Source organism: Halichoerus grypus, chromosome 8, assembly GCF_964656455.1.
Source record: "Halichoerus grypus chromosome 8, mHalGry1.hap1.1, whole genome shotgun sequence".
Taxonomy (NCBI): domain Eukaryota; kingdom Metazoa; phylum Chordata; class Mammalia; order Carnivora; family Phocidae; genus Halichoerus; species Halichoerus grypus.
In genome coordinates this window covers 53,678,264-53,690,028 of record NC_135719.1, presented here as the reverse complement: position 1 = coordinate 53,690,028, position 11,765 = coordinate 53,678,264, and positions in this window count along the sequence as shown.

Sequence of the window (11,765 nt, the reverse complement as noted above, 5' to 3'; positions counted from 1 at the left end):
GTTGCAAATGGCAAGATCTCATTCCTTTTGATGGCTGCATAATATTCCATTGTATATATATACCACATCTTCTTTATCCATTCAGGGACAGATCCTTTTGAAAAGAATTCTTGGGAAGTCTTGCTGTACCAGACACTATGTGTCTTAAAAAGCTATGTGAGAGGTGCCTGGGCGGCTCAGTCAGTTAAGCATCTGTCTTCAGCTCAAGTCATGATCCAGGGGTCCTGGGATCAAGCCCCACATTGGGATCCCTCCTCATCTCCCTGCTCAATGGGGAGTCTGCTTCTCCCTTTCCCTCTGCCCCTCCCCCCTTGTGCTCTCTCTCTCTCTCTCAGATAAATAAAACAAAACAAAACAAAACTATGTGAATCAAGATGTTGTGGAATTGGTGCAGTTATATAGACCATTGAAACAAATTAGAAAGCCCAAAATAAACCCTTAAAGTGGTACCTGGCTGGCTCAGGTGGTACAGCATGAGACTCTTGATCTCAGGGTTGTTAAGTTTGAGCCCCACGTTGGGTGCAGATATTACTAAAAAAAAAATCTTTTTTTAAAAAAGAAATAAACCCTTACATATATGGACACAATATATGACAGAGGGGGCAAAGCAAAGCAGTGGACAAAGGACAAATTTTTCAGTTAATGATTCTGGAACAACTGGGTACCCATAAAGGAAAAATTGAAGTTGAACCCCTATCTCATACAATATGCAAATAATAATTATAGATGGATTAAACAATTAAATGTAAAAGACAAAGCTACAAAGATTTTATATGATAACATAGGAGAATGTATTTATGATGTCAGGATAGAGAAGGATTTCTTAATCTAGACACTTTTTAAAAAATACTAACCATAGAGGGCAAGATCATAAATTCTACTACGTTAAAACTATATTTACCAAAAACAGTTTTTGTCATTAAATGGGTAAAGCTAATTGCAACACATAAAATTAATGAAGACCTAGTAACCAGAACATATAAAGAAATCCTACATGCCACAGAAAAAAGATACCCAAGAGAAAAATTTGGAGAGGGGCCTCATATAAGAGGAAATCCAAATGACAAACACATGATAATATAAGCAATCTCAGTTAAGGAACTGAATATTCTATACCACAGTGAGAAACTACTATACTCCCTTCAATTTGACAGGAGATAAAAATTCTGATCATACCAAGTAATGGCAAGGATATGGAGCATAGGAACGCTCATACACTACTGATAGCGTGTAAATGGTCAACCATTTTGGAAGTAGTTTGGCATTATCTCATAAAGTTAGAGACAGGTATAGTCTTTGCCCCAGCAGCTCCACTCCCCAGTATACACCCTGTAGAAATGCAGACTATACATAGTGAGAAACATGTTCAAACTGTTCATAATTGCCAAAACTGGAAACTATGTAAGTTAAGGGGAAGCTGGCTGCTGCCGGCAATTGCCCATAAAATCTCAGAGGCTTAAAACAATAGATGTTTATTTCTTACTCCCATAATAGCTCAGTGTGGATGCTCCTAAACAGGGGGCTCTCCTAGGAAGCTCTCATCCCAATGGCGATTCAGGAACCCAGGGTTTCTCTAACTTGTGGCTTGCACACATGGCTTCCAAGGTTACCCAGAGGTCATCTCCAGTCTAGATGAAAAGATCATGGAGGATTATACATGGGAGATTCCTATGGTCCAGGTTAGAACCCATGTCCATATCTCACTGGAAGGGAGGCTGGGAAATGTAGTTCAGATGTCCCCAGGAGGAAGAGGAACCCAGGAAAAAACAGAGGTAGTGATTTGTTATTAACCTCTACCTTAAACCAAACTATCCACAAACAATAGAATAGATAAATCGTGATATATTCATTCAATGGGCTGTGCTCTGGCAATGTAGAGCCACACACAACACACACAACAAAGTGAACGAATCTAACAAAAATAATGGGGAACAAAAGAATGTAGGCCCAATAGATACTTAGAAAGTGGTTTCATTTCTATCTGTATCTATATAAATATATACAGTTCAAAAGCAGACAAACCTAAACTATGTTATTTAGATGATATACATGGGTAATAAAATTAAATAGAAAAGCAAGAGAATTGTTACAATAAAAATTGTGATAGAACCCCTGGGGGAAGAAGGGTTTTACGGTTGGGAAGGATATACTGAGGGGCTGGCAGTGTTCTATTTCTTGACATGAGTAGTGATTATACCAGTGTTCATGCACTTTTCCTCACACATATCACATTTTACATCCACACACAAAAGTACAAAAAGCCAGATGTGTTTTTCACCTTAACATAAAAGAAACATGCTATTTGGTACAGAGAAAAGCAGTTTCCCTGTGGCTGGAGCACCATTGCCCTCTAGCAAACCAAGCTTCATTGTTTCCCCTACAAGAAAGTGAACACCCTCCAGACCTAATTTTCTCTGATTTACCATTTTGAAGGGGAAGAAAAATTTGTACTACCATTTGACATAATTGCCAAACACCCAATTTTGTCCCTGTAGGTCACTCTGTAAATGTTATTATCTGCTGTTGTCCTCCATAATTACTACCCCTTTCCTGAGTTGATGAACAGTTTCTGCCAGTGCCTAGTTTTGCAGTTAACAAAATGCCATTTTGCTACCAGCGTTACTACTCCTCTCATGATCTCTTTATCTTTGTTTCCTATAGTAACTTGTAAATTCCAGTGACTCATATCTCTCTTGTTCCAGACACTTAACTTTCAAATCTGTATTTTCCACCCTCCAGTGCACAATTTGTTTTATATTCTGTTGCATCTCCCTTTCATCATCCTTGAATTCTACAGCTGGGAAAAGCCTTCGTCCTGTTACCCAGCCTGAACACCTTTGTTTTTCCATTTCACAGACTCAGGAATCCATTCTCGGGTAGCAACTCAAACACTCAGCTTTTGAAGGTAGATAATTTGAAGTATTCCCATGTCCCCCTGCATAAAAGGCATTTGTACTGGTGTCCTTCAGCAGAAACTTCTCTCTGCCTCCTACTGAGATATCCAAAGGGCTGGTTGGCTTCCAGCCCTGGGTTCCAGAGATGGTGGCATTTTAATGGCAAGATTCCCACTACCTCTTGATCGTGAAATGGATTGGAATGAAATGTTTGATGTAAATGGGAGTAATACAGGGAGAGCAAAGTTGCTCCCTCCTGAAAAGCTCTCAGCTGCATTTCTAGCTTACCTATCAGACCCAAGGTTCAACCAAGTGGTAAAAAGGCAGATCTTAGGAGGTCTTTTCATGCTCTCTCTGAGGTATTTATAGTAGCAACTGCTTTTCTCTAACTCACTCTTCAGAAGGAATAGTATTTGTGACAGTAGCTGGGGGGGGGGGGCATTTGGGGGGATAGTTCTTTTCTGTTTGTCCTCCCTGAGTCAAATTAAGGAGACCTAAAAGCTGGTTTTCAGGCTGTTAAGAGTTAAAAGCCGGCTGTATTAGTACAACTTACAGACACACCCTTCTGAATGAATTACTTCTTCAGAGATAAAGAGCCAGCTATAGAACTAATATTTATAAACCTAATAAGTAAATAAATGAGCAGGCCCAAAAGTTGTGAATCAATCATACAGAAACCATCAGATCTGATATAATTTATTATTTATCATTTTCCAATGATTTAACATATGATTTGGCTATCATTTATTTCAGTGGGTTTTACCTTCAGATTCAAATTTCCCATTTAGGCAGATGTTGTAAGGGCATTTTAGGAGGAGAATCATATTGCACCTAAGTGTGATTTTATGCAGGGCTTCCCAGCTGCATCCCCCTCTCTTCTACTGTAAACTACCTGAGATAAGCCTATGGTAAAGAATCTGTATCTATTTTGATTTTAAAGTAAAAGTCTTTTTTTTTTAAATGGCACTTGCTACTTTAAAAAACAGACTGGCAAAAAACCAATCAATTTAAAATGATTCAGTTTATCACTTTGGGCATTTCAAAAGATAATGTAAAATGTCAGAGTTGGCTGTGAAGAAAAAAAAAGCCAGATTTGAAACTGTACCAACTGAAAAAAGGAAGCATAGTATTTTCTTATACCTACAGATCTCAACCATTAAAATGACATGATTTTAATACTTATCATGTCTGCATCTTCGCTTATGTCATGACCTAGTTGAAAAAACAACTTATTTTTACATAGACCTACATAATAGAAGTATTTCCCATGGCAAAACAAAATTTTCCAACTAATAGAATGTATTGATCATATAAAGGCTCATCAAACCTATCACCTGCATACAACAGTGCTCTGAGTCCTCAATGATTGCTTGGAGACAAAATAATTAAAAGAAAATTGCCTAAGTAAAATTCAAAATACCCATGTAGAAGGTGGGTTGCTATTTTTTTTTTTTAAACTTCCACCAACCTGATCTTTTTTTTAAAAAGTGTTTTCTTCATAAAGAAGGATAAATAAGATTATTTAAATGATGTTTCATAATTCAGCTACTCAGGAAATGATAAATTAAGGTTACGACCTCCTAGATTCTCAAATTGGCCATGCACACACACATACATACACACATGTAACTGATATGCTGGCAATTTTCACCTTAAATAGTATAGATGTTCCTGGTTAATCTTACATGTTGACTAATAATATAAAGTGCGATCTCTTACTTTGTACTAATGGTTGATTCCTTGCACACATAATACTTTTTAGAAAGTCTTACTATTTATAGGGAAAAATGGTTGAAGAACACTCACTTTTTTTCTCTATTTTGGATATACCGTCCTCTCCTAAAAGTATGCTCTCTAAAAACAAAAACAAAAAAAACTAAAGGTGTCTTAAAGTACAATAAATCAAAATAAAATTTAAATATCAGTAGGGTATTTGTGGGTTGGGGAAGAGAATGTGTGTGGGGATGGTGGGGGAGGGGAAGGAGTTTAGCCGCCGGTCTTCTTTCAAAGAAATATAGCAGGTTACTGTGTTTTCATGCTTCCTGAGCCTCCAGCTTCTGCTCACCAGCACCCCCAGAAGACACAGACTCTCTTCCCTGATCCCAACCCTGTCCAGTGCACTCCTATTCTGTGTGTCAACGCAACCAGCCTGGGGTTGTGCCCTAAATACTGGAAAGCCACAAATCACTGGTTCAAATAGACCCGCTTCTTCAAAGGACAGAGTGGGGAGTGGTGAGGGAAGAGGGAGGAGAGATGCTTAAAGTGATTTACGACCCCCCTAGGAGAGGGGTTTTGGCACCTGGGCCATTGTGCTCTGGACAAGGATCTGGCAAGTAACAAGAGACATTGAAATGTACGAGGGGCCGATTAGGATGGTTCAATCTTCCCTGGATTAGTCAGGCATTTGATATAAATAAGTAAACACCAAAATCACCTCTACCACAGCCCAAACCTCTTTCTCTTTTCACTCTCTTTTTTTCCCCCAAAGAGTGAAAGGGACTAGAGATTAGAAAAAGAGGTCTTGTGTATTCAAAGTGCTAATTCAGAACTTCTTTCTCTAATGCACTCATGAAACATTTTAATTGTCTGACTTTGCATTCAAAAGCCTTGTTTGCAACTCCTAATTGCAGACTGCTTTGAACAAATAATTGAAATGCATGACTTGTGGGGCCTGCTTAAACAATTATAATGTGCTTTGCTGCTAGGTGCTGGTCCCCCTCCCACCCCTGTCCCTTTTTGCATAATGACAAGCAGCCAGCTTGATATTTGCAGCCAAGTTAAAACCTTGCTAATTTGCCGCGCGGCAATCTGGGTCTGTGGCGGTGTCCGTACCTGCGTTAGTGCTTGCAACAGCAAAAACGGCTCTCATAGTTCAACTGAATGTTAAGAAGACCTTTTCATTTTCTGCTGAGAGAATCCCACTGGGGTTTTGTTTTCAAAATACAAATCTTTCATGTGCCTGTTAGTTTTGCACCTACACACAATTTATGGAGCTATTTCCCTGAAAATTCTCCCCAACCTGATTTTACAGAGTCTTCAACAAATAGGTTCGTTTCTTTCAGGGGGCTCAGGTTTAGAAATGGAAAAAAAAAATGTCTATTTCCTAGGAATGTCCCAAGACTGGCCACAGCCAGCCACTGAAGACCACACACAGGGTTGCTACTTTCTGAAAAGGGGCTGTGACTCTCACTTTTCGAATCTAGAACACGGTGCCAGATGTGCCTCCTTCTAGCCTCGTTGTCAGGACTAAGAGGCTTAAGGGAATGAAGGGTGTGTTCACTCATGATTTGAACATTAATTATTTTTTATTTTTTTAAGTTGTGGTAAAATAGAGATAAAATTTACCATTTCAACTATCTTAAGTGTCCAGTTCAGTGGCATTAAGTACATTCACATGCGACCACCACCACCATCCATCCACAGAACTCTTCTCATCTGGTAAAACTGAAACTTTGTACCCGTTAAACAGTAACTCCTCGACCCCTTCTCCTCAGTCCCTGACAGCTATGTTAATTTGATTACGCCAGTTTGAGCCTTTTTTTTTTTTTAAACCCAACCTTACATATTTTAAGGTCACTCTTTAGGAATAAGTGCCTGGCTGGCTCAGTCAGTGGAGCATGAACTCTTGATCTCCGGGTTGTGAGTTCAAGCCCCATGTTGGGTAGAAATTAAAAAATCTTTTTTAAAAAAGGAATAAGCTATACCTTTATTGGAATTATCTGGCTCAGTAATTAGCAATTCTCACATTACCTTATTTCTGTTTAGGGTGTTGGATGAAAGGAACACTTAGCAGATTAAAAAAAGTAAACTAAAAAAAATTCACTATTTTAAGATCTCAACTCTGCCTGCTAAAAATAGCACTAAAGCTATCTTCCTTGTTCCCAGGTGTCTCCCAGATGCGGTCAGTTGTCTTGGCAGGTGGTCGGTTACAGTCAGAAGAAGGAGCCTCCGGAGGTCTAGGCACTGTGTTTTATCTTAGTTCTAAGTGCTCATGATGACCCATGAGATAAGAATTGTCTTTTTTACAGTTGGGAAGATGGAGCTCAGAAAAGCTGGGTAAGTGGCTCTAAGTCACACAGTGACTCTGTGGGGATACTGGGATGGGAAACTGGGATTCAAGCCAGGTCAGTGGGATTCAAAGCTCTTTTCAAGTCACTGAGCAACACAGCAGGAAGGATCCATAGGAAGTGGTGCTTCAAAGACACTGGCTGTTTGGCAGGGGGAGTGGGGATTAACACAGCTTGTCCCAGGACACAGGTGTAACACGTGTGCGGGGCTAAGGGAGGGAAATTCCCCATCATTGTTATGAATATCCCGCATCCTGCCTGAAGTAGGTTGCACCCAGCAGGTGGTATTAGAACCCTCTTTGAAACACTAGTGTTTCTTGGGTCTTAATCTCCAGAGAAGAGCCCAAAGTCTCTTCATAACCCACTTTTGAGCTAAAAACGCCATTCATCTCAAAAACAATAGCTGGCCTTTATTGAGCAGTTACCATGCACCAAGCTATGTGTATGTCTCTTGCAAACTCAGGCAGCCTTGCCCTCAAGTTCACACATTTAACACTACCCAAGACAAGATCTTCTAACATAAAATACAAGTAAAGCAGCAGAGCCCCATTCAACCCCAAACCTTCTTTGGAGAGCCTGTGCGTGTAACCACTGGACTATGTTGTCTCAAGTAAAATGCTCTTCTCTATGATGGGTGGACCAAGCCATCTGAAGTATGTATTCAGGTCTTCCAAATTATACACAGCAAATGACTAAAAGCATCAGCTTTGCTTTTCTAGTCAGGTAAAGTCCCTCTAGATATCCACTACAGAGCTGACTCTAGGATTAAAAAAAAAAAAAAAAAAAGACACAAACAGCCTCAATCATGGATGGAGAAACTTGTTTTAGTCATCTTGTTCGCTAAAAAACCACATCCAATGTTCTTCTGCTCCCTAAAAGCCCAAATTAAAATTTCAAATCTGTGCTATGGAAAACAAATGATGCAGACATCTGCTACAGATTTCTCCAGAAAATATTCATTCACTCACAGAAGAGTAGTTAAGAGCTCCGACTTTGGAAACTCAGGTTCAAATTCTATGTCTGTCATTTATTGGCTGTGTGATCTTGGGCAAGTTACTTAACTTTCCTGTTCCTCAGTTTTGTCATTTGTAAAATGGGAATAACAACAGCACCTACATCAAAGAAGTAGTTGAAAGGGCTACCCAAGCACTGAAAAAATAGTACCTACTATTATTATTTTAAGTTGAGAGGTAATTTGGCCTCCAAAATATTTTTGCCAAAAACATTTCACCCAAATTTAACCAAACTTTTGCTCCTACTTGTAGGTTTTAGAATACACAAGGGATAGAAGAACAAGATAAATGATACTACAAGGGAAAAATATCAGATGCTTCCAGAATTGTGATACATTCTATAGGACAACTGGTCAGGAGCCCCCTACTGATTATTAACTAACAATGAATCTTCCAATTAGTCTAACACTTCCATGTCTGCCCTATGGCCACTAGTCATCATCACAAGCCTAGGCAGAGCAGGTCTCAGGCCCATATTGTCACTGGGGAACTAGTACCATGTCCAGTGCAGATAGCTAGTTGTTTTGCCTTAGCCAAACAGCTAATAAGTACTGAAAGAAGATTAAAGCATCCTTTCCCCAATACCTGTTTTTCTCAACTCCCCTTGCCCTGCACCCCACCCAAACTACTATGCCTCAAATGCTGAGATCATTTTGATCTGGCTTTTGTAACTGCAGTTAGTAGAACAGCTGAAACAGAACAACCACAGAAAAACTGAAACCTACCCCACATCTCGGTTCTGATTTACCTTTTTGTACATTTGAGTCATTGGCTACCATCTGCTGAACTAGCTACCTGACTGCATCCTCAGGGGCCACAGCTGACTCAATCCGCCCCATTTGCTTGGTGAAAGAGGGCACATTCAAAGGTAAACCAGCTCACTCTGCAGTTTGCTCTTGATTATTCACTAAGACTTTCAGGGCTTATCTATGAAGTGTTAATGGAAGAACCCAAGTCTGTGAATGTGACCCTCTTTGCCCAGCATCTAGCCCAAACCGGATATAGGCAAGTTCTTAGATATGTTTTCTGCAGAGGATCTCTTTTATCATTCATCTTCAAATACTGACCCGACCTGAAGGGACACCCACAAAGCTGGGACAACTTAAGCATCGAAATGAACAGCTGACTGTAATGGAATGAAGCACCTTGAATATCTAAATATCCATGAGTCCATCACAATACTCAAAAAGAGCAAGCAAGCAAACAAAATCCCCACTTATTATCAGTGGAGTTGGCCAATATACCAACTCCTTACTCTGAAAATTGGTAAAGAACTGGGGCACCTGGGTGGCTCAGTCATTTAAGCATCAGACTCTTGATTTTGGCTAGGGTTCTGATCTCAGGGTTGTGAGATCAAGCCCCACATCGGGTCCTGTGTTGGGTGTGGAGCCTGTTTGGGATTCTCTCTTTTCACCTCTCCCTCTGCCCCTACATCTGCTCTCTATCTAAGGAAAAAAAAGGAAGGAAGGAAGGAAAAGAAAAGAAAAGAAAAGAAAAGAAAAGAAAAGAAAAGAGAGAAAGGAAGAAAGAAAAAGAAAATTGGTAAAGAACTGTTTCAGGATAACCATTAAGCCCCAGTTCATGAAGTAAGATCTTCTTTATGGATGAATACTGGGTAATAAATATAGAAGAAATGATAAAATTAGAAAATCACCATTTTTGCAATCCATAAAAGAATAACAGATTTAAACAAGGGTCATCTATGCATATTAGGGGAAAGCTTAATAGGGAATTAGATTTAGCTGGTGTCAAAGTATGACCTCCCCCAACCAGATTTCTCACCAGTCACAAGGAGAAACGATGTTGGGCATCAGGCTATGTGATATAAACCTGAGATCAGTCTCAGCACTACAAAATTAGGACAGCCAGACATTAAATACTCTTTATGAGATTCATATAAAGTACATAGCACCACCTATAAAATATTCTTATCAAAAATATTTCATCCAAATCTAGCCAAGCCTTTAGATACTACTTCCAAGTTACAGGAAAGAGAGAGGAGGTAGAAAAACAAGATAAATGACATCACAAGAGGAAAAAAAAATCAAGCAATTCAAGAATGTGATATATTCTACAGGACAACTGGTATTGTATCCTCAATAAATCAATGTCATGAAAATGGAGAGGAAACAAAGAGATGGATCCTAACACAGATAATCCACAAGAATTAAAATTATGGAATTCTATCATTTTCTGGAAGCTGACTTTCTTTCTACAACAGTGCCCAGGGCAAGAACTAGGCCATACTGAGCACTCAATACACATTTGTTAAATGAAAGAATGAATAGTAAGTGAATGAATAGATGAGATCAAAGAGGCTCAGAGGGCTAAGTGCTGTGCTCAATGGCAGGTGGCTGTTCGGTGGTAAAGCTAGGACTAAAATTTGATCTACTGATTCCTAACCTTGAGTTTCTTCCATAAGTCTCTAGTTTTGCTTTTTCCTGTATAATTTAGTTCTAGATGTAAGAAGCCATAAGAGACATAACAACCAAAAGTAATGTGTGGTTCCTGCTTGGATCTTGGTTTGAACAAAGCAGCTGTAAAAGACATTTTGAGGACAACTGAGAAACTCAACAGGGACTGGCTAATAGATGACATTGAAGCATCTCTGACAATTCCGTCAGGTGATAGAACAGTATTGTGGTTACACAGGAAGTGGTCTGTCCTTATTTTCTAGAGAACTAAAAATTTTAGAGGTAAAAGTTATGACATTGGTAATTTTCTTTAAAATACTCAGCACAGGGCACCTGGGTGGCTTAGTTGGTTAAGCATCTGCCTTTGGCTCAGGTCATGATCCCAGGGTCCTGGGATAGAGTCCCACATCTGGTTCCTTGCTCAGCGGGGAGCGTGCTTCTTTGTCTGCCTGCCACTCCCCCTGCTTGTGCTTGCACTCTCTGACAAATAAATAAATAAAATCTTTTTTAAAAAATTAAAAAAATAAAATACTCAGCACAGGGGCACCTGGCTGGCTCACGCAACTCTTGATCTCCAGGTTGTGAGTTTGAGCCCCACTTTGGGTATAGAGATTACTCAAAAAAAAATTTTTTTTAAAGATTTTATCTATTTATTTGACAGAGAGAAACACAGTGAGAGAGGGAACACAAGCAGGGGGCGTGGGAGAGGGAGAAGCAGGCTTCCCGTGGAGCAGGGAGCCCGATGGCGGAGCTCGATCCCAGGACCCTGGGATCATGACCCGAGCCGAAGGCAGACACTTAATGACAGCCACCCAGGCACCCCTCAAAAATTTTTTTTAAATTAAGAAAAAATACTCCAGCACAAAGAATTTGGTGGACTACTTATGGTAACATGTTGATAATTATTAAATCTGGGAAATGGGTACATGTGTATTTATTAGGCTATTCTTTCTTTGTTTAAAATATGTTCATAATAGGGGCACCTGGGTGGCTCAGTCAGTTAAGCTTCTGACTCTTGATCTCAGTCTCAGGTCTTGATTTCAGGGTCATGAGTGCAAGCCCTGCTTTGGGCTCCACACTGGGCATGGAGCCTACTTTTTAAAAAAATCTTATTTATTTATTTTGCAGAGAAAGTGTGTGTGTGTGTGTGTGTGTGTGTGCGCGTGCATGCATGTGTGCACACACACACACACACAAGCAGGGAGAATCAGCAGATCAAATATTGATCAGTATAAAAACAATACAACAGTTCTCTCAAGATTTTAAAACTGGCATTGCATCAACGTGTTGATCTAGGATGCACAACCTCCAGAGCAGAGAAAGCAAACTGGTAACCCATGGGAGGGACGGAGAGGGGAAGGGAGAGAATCTCAAGCA